Raw genomic sequence first — 13602 nt, forward strand, 5'->3', positions numbered from 1 at the left:
TAAAACACTAGTATGACAAGCCTCAGTTTCTGCTATATTTATTCATTTACTGAGCTAGCCTGCCTGCCTTCTTTCCCTCCTTCCCTGCCGCTCCTTCTCTATTTCTGCCAAGCATTTCATTTGCCTTCATAAATACTTGAATCTGAAAGTGGAAAAATAGCAGCCCTATGTTAAGAAGGTAACAAATAGGTAGTATTACAAAATATTAAGCTGGAGATAGTGGCTTTTATCTGTGATTCCAGGAGGATCAGGAGTTTAAGGTCATCCTTAGCTACACAATGAGTCTGAGATCATCCTGGGCTACAAGAGGATCATCTTGTCCTACAAAATAAATTTTGAAATAGAATTCAAAATATTTAACACATAAAGGAGTGCCTGCATAGAGTTAATGCTGGGTAAGTGTGTTAGTTGCTGACACTCGCAGTGTTTGTTTTAAGTATTGACAATTTTTCAAAATTAATTTAATTCACCATCTTAATGTATCAACAGTTTCAATCGTATATCCCCTTGTTTGTTCAAAAGAAATTCTGATCTCCTACTACACTGTTGTGAACACTGATGTAGGATATTTGTAAGCTTACCTCACCTGTGTGCTCATGACATGCAGTCTTTATTTCTGAGGAGTATTTCCTTACAGAGGCTAATGTCTCACACTTTAAACATGTGTTTCTATTAACATCTTACTCTGTAAATATTAAGCCTTCGAACATGGTATCATCTTTGATTTGATCATTCTTCAGCTACAAAGTGGGTTGTTTCTTTCCAAACTTTAAACAGCACGTAAAACTTCATAGTGAACCTCTGGGTTCCAATCACTTGCAAGGATAAATGACCACAGCTATAAATGCTGTGTGGATGGACGCGAACCTCATATAGTTTTTCTTAACATCCTGCCAAAATTTTGAATCTTGTAGTAATAAACAATTAAAATTTTCCTTGTGTCAGTCACGTTTCATTGACAGCTTTTTGAAGACACGGTTTGGTTTCTGGCTAGAAAACTTTGGAATGATTTAGTGTCATCAGCAATGTGTGCATTTCAGGATTGGGCATGCCATTTAGTGGCAGGGCACTTGTCTAGTATATACAAAGTACCTAGAGCACTGAAAAAAAAAAAAAAAAAAGCAAAAGGAAGGAACAGAGGGCGGGAGAGAGAATACAATGCCTGCATTTTTTAAAATGGACTGACCATTCTATTATATAGGATATATAGAGCTACCACCAAGTACTAAAAGTTTTTTTTTTTTTTTTCCCTTACCAGTCTTTCTAAAGCTTCCTTTTAAAGCCAAGTGTGGCACATACCTATAATCTCTTCACTTGGGAGGTAGAAGCTAGAGAATTGGTAGTTCAAGGCCATCTTTGACTACATCCTCTCAATTCTTTCTTTCAAGTTTGGTCCTGTTGCTTTGAATTAGTGTTGTGTCCCCCACCTCCCTCCCACCACCCACCCCCGCCACCACACCCCTTCTCACAGTCCTAAAGTAAACCGTGGGAATAAGGCTATAGCGGGAAGGTAGGACATGTGCTTAGCAAGCCTGAGGCCCTGGGTTCAGTCTGCCACACCCAAACTGAACAAACAAATGAAAAAAGCAAATTCTTGCCCAGTCTGGAATGAATCAGTATAAATGGTGATCGGTAAAGCAAGTTTATTTATGGATTTGCTAGTGAGTGATTAATTTGTCTCTTTGCTCTTAGGAGTTGCTTCAGAAAGACATGCAAATTTCATACAAGTACTTGGAGGGTTCTGTTTGTGTTGATGTACAAAAACAGCTCTTTTTCTGAGGTTTCTCATCTAGGCTTCCGTGAAGAACGCTTGCAAATGGAGATTTTTTTTTTTCTCCCCTCTCCCATGTGTGTTCCATTTAGATCAGGAAACTGGCATTTCAGCCTGGAAGACTTGGGCCAGATGTTGGTTCGCTGGCTGAAAGATTTCCTGCCCCAATAGGTGACCTCTGAAGGCAGAATAGGCTTTTTCTTAATGGATAGGCTGTCCAGATGACCTCATTTCCAGAACAAGGGTTCTTTGTGAAGTGTCTCTTTGCTATTAGAATCAACACCATCTGATTTTCGGGAATATTCATTAGATGGAGGGTAGCTAGCACCTAGTTGTTTTGTTTATGAGGGATGAGAACAAATTAGGCCTAGACACTCCATTAAAACATTTTCTTTCTTGCATTCACTGAGAGAGAAATGGTAAAGAAAATCTAGGGCCTGCTCACACACGACTTTTTTTTTTCAATTTCAAACTACATTCAGGCCAGCACTGGCCATAGGAACATTGAGTAGTACAAACAGGGACTCTTTTCACCAAACTCCATCAAGGCACTAACTAATTAAAAAGGTCATTCTGACCCTGCTGTCCAGTAGCTAGAACTTTCTATCTCCCCATGTCAGCTCTTTGAGGCAGTCCCACCTCACCTCTTTTTTGTTGTTGTTTGTTTGTTTGTTTTTTAGTTTTTTGAGACAGGGTTTCTCTATGGCTTTGGAGCCTGTCCTGGAAATAGCTCTTGTAGACCAGGCTGATCTCGAACTGACAGAGATCCACCTGCCTCTGCCTCCCGAGTGCTGGGATTAAAGGCGTGCGCCACCAATGCCTGGCCCAACCCACCTCTTTTGATGATCTCTTCACAGAATTCATTTGTTCATGTCTGCAATTGTGTAAAGATGATTAGAGAAGCTGCTCTAACTGAGCCTTTGTGTGTGCATGTGTGTGCACATGTCACTGGAAATTCGATGTGAGAGAAAGGATCCAGGAGAAGAAAGTGGCCTTGAACAACTGAGGGAGAGTCCAAAGGACTCCACTGCACATGGAAAAGGGAGGACACTGAATTGTGTGAGATGAAAACTATGGCTTTGACATTTCAAAATAATAGAGGTTTACGGCTGAAGGGACAGTTGGAGTTCTTTCATTCAGGAACAGAGATAGGAGTGTCTCTTTGTGACGGGGCAACAGATGAATATTACCAGTAGAGAAATCAAGTAAGTTCCTTGCAATCCAAATAGAACCACAGAGAGTTAATGGCTGGTTTGGGCAGTTTTTCCTCTAGTCATTTCTATAGTAAATTTCTGAGTCTTTTAAAAAATGAGTAGTGAAAGGAATACCACAATGCCCTTTTTTTTTTTTTTTTTTTGAGCCAACATCTATTTTTAACAGAGTGCTGTACTTAGCCAGGGGCTTTAAAAAAGAAAATTATTCAGGCTTGCAGAGATAACCTGGTTATATAAAGTGCCTGCTGAGAAATCACAAGGACCCCAGCTTGACCCCCAGAACATGTGGGGAAAAGGCCAGGTGTGGTGCATGCTGGTGATGCACTGCTGGGCAGGCTGAGCCAGGAAGATCCCTGGGGCTCAATGGCCAGCCAGCCTCTCCTCCTAGGCAAGTTCCCAAGTTCCCGGGCCAGTTCAAGACTGTCTCAACAATAACAACAACAAGGTAGAGGGCTGGAGAGATGGCTCAGTAGCTAAGAACTCTTGAAAGAATCTTTGTTTGGTCCCTAGCACCTCATGGTGACTCCTAACATCCTGTAACTCTAATTCCAGGGAAGTCACCATCCTCCTGTGGCCTCTGTGGGGTTCCGAATGCGCTCAGCATTATTCAGGCTTTACAGGTGGATGGTGTCTGAAGGATTCCTCTGCCTCCACACAAGAAGTGGGATTCTTGCCCCGTTTACCATACTACTGTGGCACCTCAAGGATGCAAAGTAGCACTTTTAACCAGACATTTTTAATTTAATGGGATTTTCCCCCCTAGCAACCATGTATAAGCATCAGAGAAGCCAAGTAGGCATTCTCATTAGCTTCATATCATAGACAAGATTGACGAGCCAGTTTGGGTGGTAGTTGCTTTCCAGCTGTGCTTTTAAGCCTCTCTCTGCATAAACTGAAAACAACACAATGTCTGGTATCTCATAAACACGTTTATTTTTCACATTTCCAAAAAGTGTAAGTAAAAAAGATAAGTAGCCAAGAACACAATTCTAAATATCTTTCTCCAAATCTTCATCTGTCTTCTGATGGCCGATCCCTCTCCCATAATTTTATGGCTCTCCGTCGGGGAGACCATTTCAAGCTTGACTTTCTATTTAAATTTATATTGAGTTGGACTGTTTTGGTTCTTTGTTTTAAACAGATTGAGGTCAGTTCTAGCTGCCCACATTTTGGTCATCATAGGTACCCACAGACAGCTCACTAGAATCCTTTTTTTTTTTTTTTAAGATTTTATTTATTTATTATGTATTCAACATTCTGCTTCCATGTATATCTGCACACCAGAAGAGGGCACCAGATCTCATAACGGATGGTTGTGAGCCACCATGTGGTTGCCGGGAATTGAACTCAGGACCTCTGAAAGAGCAGCTGGTGCTCTTAACCTCTGAGCCATCTCTTCAGCCTTCTCACTGGAATCTTACCTCCTGCCAGTAACATATGTTTCTGAATGGATTATTTTTGAATGGCTGGGACCAAAGTCCCTGGCAGAGACAAGTTAAAGGAAGAGGCTTATTTTGACTTAGGATTTCAGAGGTCCACCACAGTATGACAGGTCCGTGAAGCATCCAAGCTCACATGTAAAAGAACCAGTTAACAGAGGAAAAACAAGAAGCCCTTCCTTATGTGGGCATCATGTAATAAACAGTACATGCTCAAATAAGGTCTGTGCCTTCCAAAGGAGAAGCAGGTGCTATGTAAATATCCTATACAGAGCTATACACCTGTGGCTCAGTCTTGATACGTTTTGGGCCTTTTCCTCCGCTCACTAGTCCACTTCTGCTCTTGGGACTTCTTTTCTTTTTCTTCATAAACATTATCTCTAGCCATCTATCTATCTATCTATCTATCTATCTATCTATCTATCTATCTCTCTCTCTCATCTATCAATCTATCATCTATCTATAACTATCTTATCATCTAGCAATCTATAATCTATCATCTGTTATCTATAACCATCTGTCATCTATCCATCTGTCTGTCTGTCTGTCTGTCTGTCTGTCTGTCTGTCTATCTACCCACCCATGTGTCCCTGGTGCAATCCCTTGTTCTGGGATAGAAGATCCTGGAATCAGGTGTTCTCTGAACTCAGATCTCTAGTCTAGCACTAAGCATGCTCTTTCTTTCCCTTTTTAAAAATTCTCTGCTTTGGGACACTGGCCAAAAGCCCAGGTATGCTTTCTCTGAAATTCTGAACATTCTTACTCTTTCTCTGAAGCACCACCTCTTCTGCCATGCAGCCCCTACTGACTTCCATGGCTGAATAGTCCCGCTTTCTTGACCTTTAACTCAGAAGGCATGACTTTCTCGCTTTTCTTTCACCCCAGCAGCACCCCCAAAGCTGCCTAGATTTACAGATTGCCTGCCCTGCTATTTTCCGCTCAAATTCTGATGAAATTGCTGTTGAGCTTCCTTCTGAATCCATTTTACAATTCTTTATTGATGAAATTAAGAACCCAAATGAGACCATCAAATTCCCTGATATCAGTAGCAAAGACAGCATGATGGAGCTGATGGCAGTGGGAGTGTGTGACACTCTTCACTTGGCAGCAGGCAGTATGTAGCAACTGTATGCAGGAAACAGGAGTGAGCATGACCTCCAAAGATCTGCTTCTAGTAATCTGTTTGCATCAGCCAGGCTCTACCTTCTTTCTGAAGGATCCAAAGCCTTCAAAATAGTGCCACAACCTGGGAACACAGGGTTTAAGTGAGCCTGTACAGACATATTTTAGATTCAAAACATAACTCTACAATGTGCCAGTTCAGAATCTCACAGTTCAGGATTACATACGTCTTTAGGAATTTTCTAGGCTGCCCTGACACGATGGCATACATTTGTCATTCTGGTCCTTGGGGGCTGAAGCAGAAAGATTTGTATTTAGGGTAGTCCAGGAAGCAGAGTGAGTCCCTGACTTTAAAATAAAGTGACTTAAAATATATTTATTTTGAATTGTGTGTATGTGTGTATCTGTGTGTGAGTATGTGCACATGTGGTATGTGCACATGGTGTGTAGGTGCCTGTAGAGGCCAGAGGATCAGATCACTTGGACTTACAAAGCACTAGGCACTTGTGAGCTGTCCAACATGGGTGCTGTGAACAGAACTGAGGTCCTCTGAAAGAGCAGTACATACTTTTAACTGCTGAGCCATCTTTCCAGCCCCACGAGTAGGAATTTTGTTGTTTTTTGAGGCAAGTTCTCACTATGTAGCTCCAGCTGTCCTGGACCTTACTAAATGGACCAGCTGGTCTGGAACTCACAGATCTGCCTGCCTTTGTCTCCCAAGCACTGGGATTAAAGGTGTGCTCCACCATACACAGCTAGTAGTGTGATCTTAGGTTATGGAGTGAAATAACTGTAATGTTACTGTTGTATCTTATAGAGTCATTTGTAGGCAGAATCTTGATATTTCCATAGCACTGCCACAAATGAAGACCTGTAACTGGCCAGGGAAGTATTGTTGCTTATCATAGTAGAAGAGATTTCAGATGGCACTGAAGAGATGACACAGCAATAAGAGCACTTGCTGTTCTTGCAGAGGCCCCAAGTGTTGTTCCCAGGAGGAACACAGGGAGGCTAACAACCACCTATATATATAACTTCAGAACCAGAGCATCTGTCACCCACTTTTGGCTTCTGCAGGCACCCATATGAATGTGCATTCACAAGCATGTGTGCTCATGAGCAAACATATACACAATAAATAATAAGGAAAATTGAAAAATGAATGTAGAGCCTCCATTTTTGTGTTATTCATCTACTCCCCTTGACCTCTTCTAGCAGTATTCACTTAAAAACATTTTTCTATCATTATTTTACGGATATGGGTGTTTTACCTGCAAATGTGTCTGTGTACCATTTGCATGCCTGGTGCCTGTGGAGGTCAGAAGAGGGTGTCAAATCCCATTTGTTGGAACTGGAGTTACAGATGGTTGTGAGCCATCATGTGGGTGCCAGGAATCAAACCCAGCTCCTCCAGAAGAGCAGGCATGGCTCTTAATGGTGGGGCCATCTCTTCAGCCTACGTCTTCATTTTTTAAAATTTCCCTTTACCTTGCTCTCAGATTTTTTTTTTTCATTTTTCTCAAGTACTCCTTGATAAAGGGGATTCACAAAAAATTGAACAAAAACAAAATAAGTACTGCTTTTGCATGACTTTGGATCACCTTCCAGGCATTTGTGAGGAAAAAAAAATTGGAAAGTTTTATTATAGAAAAATATTTTACCCTGTCAGTCTCCCCCTAAATTTGGTTCCCCCAGGCATTGTGGAATGCCCCATTTGGGAGTGCCAGAGACAAGACATTGCTGACGAGTGGCAAAAATTAAACGGGCTTATCTGTTTTCATTGCTCAACTTCAATGCCAAGCATCCACTGGGCTATTTATAATCTTTCAGATTTAATATATGCTATCAGCAGGAAATGTGTTGTTTAAAACAAAACAACTATTTAAATAAAACTTTTCTCCCCAAACATGTGCCATTCTTGCAGAGTCTATTTTAGTGCTAATACTTAATTGTATGCTCTTTGAAACCAAATGTACGAGGTGTGGTAGTGTGTGATCCTGGCACTTGGGAAGCCAAGGAAGGCAGGAGGATTACAAGTTGGAGGTCAACCTGAGCTAACAGAGTTTAAGGTCATCCTGGGGTGCATAATAAGACTGTGCTTCTTGACTGAAACAAACAAAACAAACCAAAAACCAAAACACAGCAAAATAACAGCAACCAATCAGCCAAACTCCTCTGAAGGATATCTTCAAATAAGCAATTCCATTTTCTTCTCTTTCTTTCACCTTTCCCTCTCTCTTCACCCTTCTTCTATTTTCTTCTCTCCCTCCTCTCTTTTTTTCAGACAGGGTCTTATGAAGCCCAAGCCTTGAATTTCTGGTCCCTATGCCCTTACCTCTCAAATCCTGGGATTATAAGTGTGCAAAACTACAGCTGCTCACTTATCTCCTAATAACTTCTTTAATCAATGAATTTTTAATGTTACATATTTGTTTGTGGGGGGACACTTATACCATTGTGGAAGTTAGAGGATAATGCCTGGCTCTGATCTAATATTTTTGTTTTTGTTTTTTTGAAACGGGGTTTTTCTGTTTAGACCTGGCTGTCCAGGAACTTGCTCTGTAGAGCAGGCTGGCCTAAGAGATCTGCTTGCCTCTGTCTCCCAAGCGCTGGGCTTAAGGGAACGCAACATTACACCCTGCTTCTGGTCTAATTTTGAAATACAGTCTGTTAAAAGTTCCTCAGCAGTGCACTGCTTTTCTCATTCTGACTTGCCCAGAGTTTGCTAGAATGTCAGACAAACCCACAGCATGATCCCCTGGGTACTGGAATCTACATATCTCTGGGCCATGGCATGATGGTGCAGCCCTATCATCCCAGCACTGGGAGGCAGAGGTAGGTGGAGCTCTGTGAATTCAAGAAGCTCTGTGAGTTCCAAGCCTGACAGGTCTACTTAATCTTTGAGACCTTGAGACCTTGTCTCAAAGGAAAAACAAAACAAAACAAACAAACAAACAACAAAAACACAAACCAACACAAAGAACAAATTCCTAGATGATGTTCCTAATGTTGCTGATTGTGTCCTCACTATGAGACGAACCACTATTGATAAAATATAGTAGGAAAGATAACCCTCAGCCTTAGGGGCTGATAGTGAAGGAGAAAGGAAACAGATTAATTTGACTCAGATTCAGGTCAGCAGAGCTCATCTTTGTTTTGAATGGGAGTGATGATGAAGGAAACAAAGGAGGAAACTGGTAGCTTCAACAGACAGATGGGTGTAATGGAGGATTCAAATGGGAAAACATGAGTTAGGGGATATGACTCACTGGTTGAACCATTGCCTAGGCATGAGGCCTAGGTTCAATCCCCAGTATTGAAAAAAAAAAAAATGCATGGGATTGGAGAGCTGGTTCAGTGGTTAAGAGTGATTGCTGTGCAACCATGAGGACCTGAGTTCGGATCCCAGCAACCACATAACAATCCAGGAATAGTTTTATATATACCTCTAGCCCCAGCACCACAGAGTGCAGGGACAGGCAGATCATTGGGATATGCTGGCTGACAGACTACTGGAAAAGCAAAGCAAAGAACAAATCATGGGCTTCAACTTCAGGGAGGGTCCCAGCCTTGAAGGAATTAGGCAGAGAGTATACTCACAGACAAGTATAACCCTCCCACTCCCTACACACACACACACACACACACACACACACACACACACACACACACACACAGAGCTGGGTAGACGTATTAGATGGTAAGTGCCATTTTAGAAACGTCGAAGTTTATGAAATATATTCTGATTTTAAGCACAATTTCCAAGAGAAAGTAAACAACTAACTGCTTTACTGCTATTTTTATTATCTTCACTATGAAAACTGAAGAGGGATGGGGACTACAGATCAGTGTGGGAGACTGGGCTTGATCTTCAGGACACACAAATAAATGAACAAACAAACAAACAAACAACACCAAAAACAAGACAGCCAGGAACAACAGAGAGAACAAACAGAAAGTGACTGACTTTAGAGTCCTCGTGACCGCACCTGGCCAGAGGTAATCTCTCAGCTTTATGACTCAGGGACCACATTCCAGGGCTAGGAAGGACTTCTTGTGACCCTAGATCTTTAGGTATGATGAACAAGGAAACTCAGATCCAGCCTCACAGGATGAGTGGGTGGGGAAGTGCTGGGAAAAGGGTCAAGGTTCTACCAAGTAAAGATTCTTGCGTAAGTACCAATAACCTCGGAACTATGAAAACAGACGGAGTTTCCCTTTTACACAGGAGATAAATAATTTGTCAAATGTTTTTAAACCCAACTTTGACTTGTCTCTTTAGGAACATTTATGCTTTCCAGGTTGGGGATTTAGTTTAGTGGTAGAGCACTTGCTACCAAGTTCAAGTTCCTGGTTCTGTCCTCAGCTCCAGGGCAGAGGAAAAGAAAAAAGACAAGGTAATATTTGTGCTTTCCTTGGTAAAACTGTACTTTCACCATCACACAATAGTTCAGTTACCTTTCTTGTGTCGTTATAATGACTTGCTTATGCTGCATATAGAATCCTAACTGCTTTGCAACTTCTGGAGGAGTGGTCTGAAAATTTGTAATCCTGACCCAGAGAAAGAACAAGTACATAGGATGATGGGTTGAGGCACAGGCAGATGGATCTCTGTGAGTTTGACGCCAGCCTGGTCTACAGTGCTAGTTCCAGGACAGCCAAGGCTACATATACAGAGAGCCTGTCTTGAAAAACAAAACAAACAAAACAATCAAAACAGAACAAGTACTAAGCAACCCAGCATAAATGTGTATATGTAGTTCCATGTTATATGTCAGCAATTTCCAGTAAACTTACTGAGATGACTCCATTCTCAAGGAATACATTCTGACAGTTTTCTGCTCCTTTGTTGCAGTAAATATTTATTACACCACGTGTAATGTGTAATGGCCCATGCCTGTAATCCTAACACTTGGGAGGTGGAGACAAGAGGTCAGGTTTGCTACATAGTGAGCTCAAAGTCAACCTGGGTTATTTATTGTCTTAGTCAAGGTTCTATTGCTGTGATAAGACACCATAGCCATAGAAACTCTTACATTAGAAAACATTTAATTGGGGCTTGCTTACCATTTCAGAGGTTTAGTTCATTATCATCATGGTATAGAGCAGTAGCCTAGAGCTAACACCCTGTTCTGCAGGCAGGCAGAGAGAGAGAGAGAGAGAGAGAGAGAGAGAGAGAGAGAGAGAGAGAGAGAGAGAGAGAGAGAGAGCCTGGCTTGAGTTTTTGAAATTTCAAAGCCCACCCCTAGTGGCACAACTCCTCCAACAAGGCCACATCTACTCTAACAAGGCCTCAACTCTTAATCCTTCTAATCCTTTCAAATAGTGCCACTCCCTGGTGAGTAGGCATTCAAAAATATGAGCCTATGGAGTCATTCTTTTTCAAACCACCACAGATACATAATATCAACAAATAAATAAAACTATTTATCAAGACCCATAGAATTGATTTCTCAGTTCCAGTGCGCTGGAAGAGAGCCTGGGGAGAAAGACAAATATGAGGAGGTAGGATCTTAGTGTATTCCTTCAAGAGTCTACATTTGCCTTACCTTGGCAAGGTTTGTGGGAATCAAACATAGACCAACATAAATGGAAGATGAAGGTGAGGAAGACAGCGATTCTTTGATAAGAGAAAAGGAATTGTTAAAAAAGCCTGAGAAGGAATTTGTGGGAGAGAAGACTCAATTTTAGGGCAATAACCAGTGACATTTTTTATAGAAGCTGATTAGAAAAGAGATTCAACTTTTTATTTATTTATTGAGATAGGGCTTCACATAGCCAAAGCCAGTCTTGAACTCCTGATCTTTCTATGTGGGATGTATAGGCTTAAATCATTACTAACACAGACAGACAGACCACACACACACACACACACACACACACACACACTTTTACTTCTGTCTTCAAATGATCAACATTGTCTGTTTTAGAAGTAGAGTGGCCACTAGGCAAGATGGCAAAAGCATAATTTGTTACTATAGACACAGGTATCAGCCCTCCCCCAAAATGTTGTTCATCTCACTTCCTCAGACAGGTTTAAGGGAGTGCCAGCAAAGGGAACTTACTGTGGAGGAGATAAAAGAGTAGACAGCCATAATTGCCAAATGCCAGCTAAGGTTCAGTCATATTGATGCCTCTCCTGTGTTACAGCACAACCTTACTATCTTCAGGTGACCCAGAAACATACTAGTCTCTGAAGTGGTGAGTGACAATTAGCTTGGCCTTGCCTCCTCTTAGATAGGGAAACTGCAGCTTTGAAAGGTCCATGTTTGGCCCCAGGTCATCTGAGTCAAGAAAAGAAACACTCCTGATTGGTGTCTAAGATGGGCTCCTTCTTTGTTCTAGCCCTCACTCCTGCTTGAATAACTCACATGCCAGGTTTTCATGGAGCCAACAGGCTGCAAAAGTTTCTACATTTCCTCAAGTCAAAAATTTTAAATTAAAAAAATTTAAATATATTCATAAAGTCACCAGTGAAGGCTACTTTTCTCTCCTTGACATTTGTTTATTTCTTATAGACAAGACCTTTTTTTTTTTTTTTTTTTTGAGACAGGGTTTCTCTATGTAGCTTTTGGAGCCTATCCTGGAATTCCCAGAGATTTGCTTACCTCTGCCTCTGGAGTACTGGGATTAAAAGCATGTGCTACCACTGCCAGACAAGACCAATTCTTTTAAAACTCAACATTTCTTAGTGGAGTTTGTTTTAGCTCTCATCCTCAAACAGCACCAGAGAAGTCTGGAACCATCCTGCTTAACTGCATCAGCCTAGATACATCTGGCCTGGCTACACTGATTCAGGATCTAAGGCTCTTCTTCAATTGAAACACAAAAAATTGGGGGGGAGGATAGTAAAATTTCTCTCTCTCTCTCTCTCTCTCTCTCTCTCTCTCTCTCTCTCTCTCTGTGTGTGTGTGTGTGTGTGTGTGTGTGTGTGTGTGTGTGTGTACACTCGTGCACATACCTGTGGAAGTCAGGGAGTGATGTCAGGTGTCTTTCTCTACCACTCACCACCTTATCTTTTTGAGACATGGTCTCTCACAGAACCTGAAGCTTACCAGCTGTCTGGACTTGCTGGCCACCAAACCCACAAGAATCCTGCTGTCTCTACACGACAGCCCTGGGATTACAAGCCCATACTGCTACTTTAGGTTTTTCTTGATTCTGGGGCTTTGAAATAATGTCGGCAGGCTTTGAAAGTAAGCACTTTACTCCCCCCACTGCCCACCCCCTCACTCCCCAGCCATCTATCCTCTTCTTTTTGGGGTTTGAGCTTGTCAATGAGAGCTATTTACCCATTGCACAGATTGGTGTTCATAATGCCAAGTGGATGAAGAGGTCACACTTAACTCCTTCCTTGTATGTAAGCTAAGAAAGGAGAAACTGCAGAATTGTTCTGTCCCTGGCATCCCTCACTCCATCCCCTGCCCACCCCAAACTTTAACCCAAGTCTTTAATAAGGGACAGATTTCATTGGGTTTCTTTAGTTTCACAAAGCCATCAGTCACAAAATCAAATTGTCATCTCTTAGGAAAAATTTTCTGAGTAGTGAAGGAGGAGGGAGGGGGAAGAATGAGGAAGAGAAGGAGAAGGAGGAGGGAGGGAAACAAGAAAAAACAAAACAAAACAAAACTCTCCAGGGCTTTTTCCCTTAGGGAAAGTTTTCCCTTGGCAAAACATACACAGGGCTGGAGTGTGCTTGGGCTGAGCAGCCATAAAATTAACTTTTAGTTTTGTCCATAACCAGTGCCTGTGTCTTTCATGTTAAAAAACAAACAAACACAAAAAAACCCTTTTCGTGTTAAGAAAAAAACAAAACTAAACAACAACAAAACAAGCAAACAAACAGAAACCCTTACAACCCAAAGAGGGTCTTCCTTAATTACCCCCAAACCCTGTACTGTGGTCACTCGAGAGCCAAAATGTCCCCAGTCATCCAAGAACCTAAACAATGGCTCGTGCCCAGGCGAGTAGTCACACTTTGTTTTCCAAGAAGCCTGGGCCGGCAGACAGGGCTGTAATTGCATGGGCTGTTCGACTTGCCGAGGGCGAGGTGTGG

At 41.8% G+C, this 13602-nt stretch overlaps 1 protein-coding gene across 1 annotated transcript in view; it reads left to right on the forward strand.

Annotated features, from left to right (window-relative positions):
• The window catches only part of LOC100763181 (sterile alpha motif domain-containing protein 5), a 228143-nt gene that overhangs the window by 43038 nt on the left and 171503 nt on the right, over positions 1-13602 (forward strand). The window lies entirely within an intron of this gene.

Source organism: Cricetulus griseus, chromosome 2, assembly GCF_003668045.3.
Source record: "Cricetulus griseus strain 17A/GY chromosome 2, alternate assembly CriGri-PICRH-1.0, whole genome shotgun sequence".
NCBI classification, from domain to species: domain Eukaryota; kingdom Metazoa; phylum Chordata; class Mammalia; order Rodentia; family Cricetidae; genus Cricetulus; species Cricetulus griseus.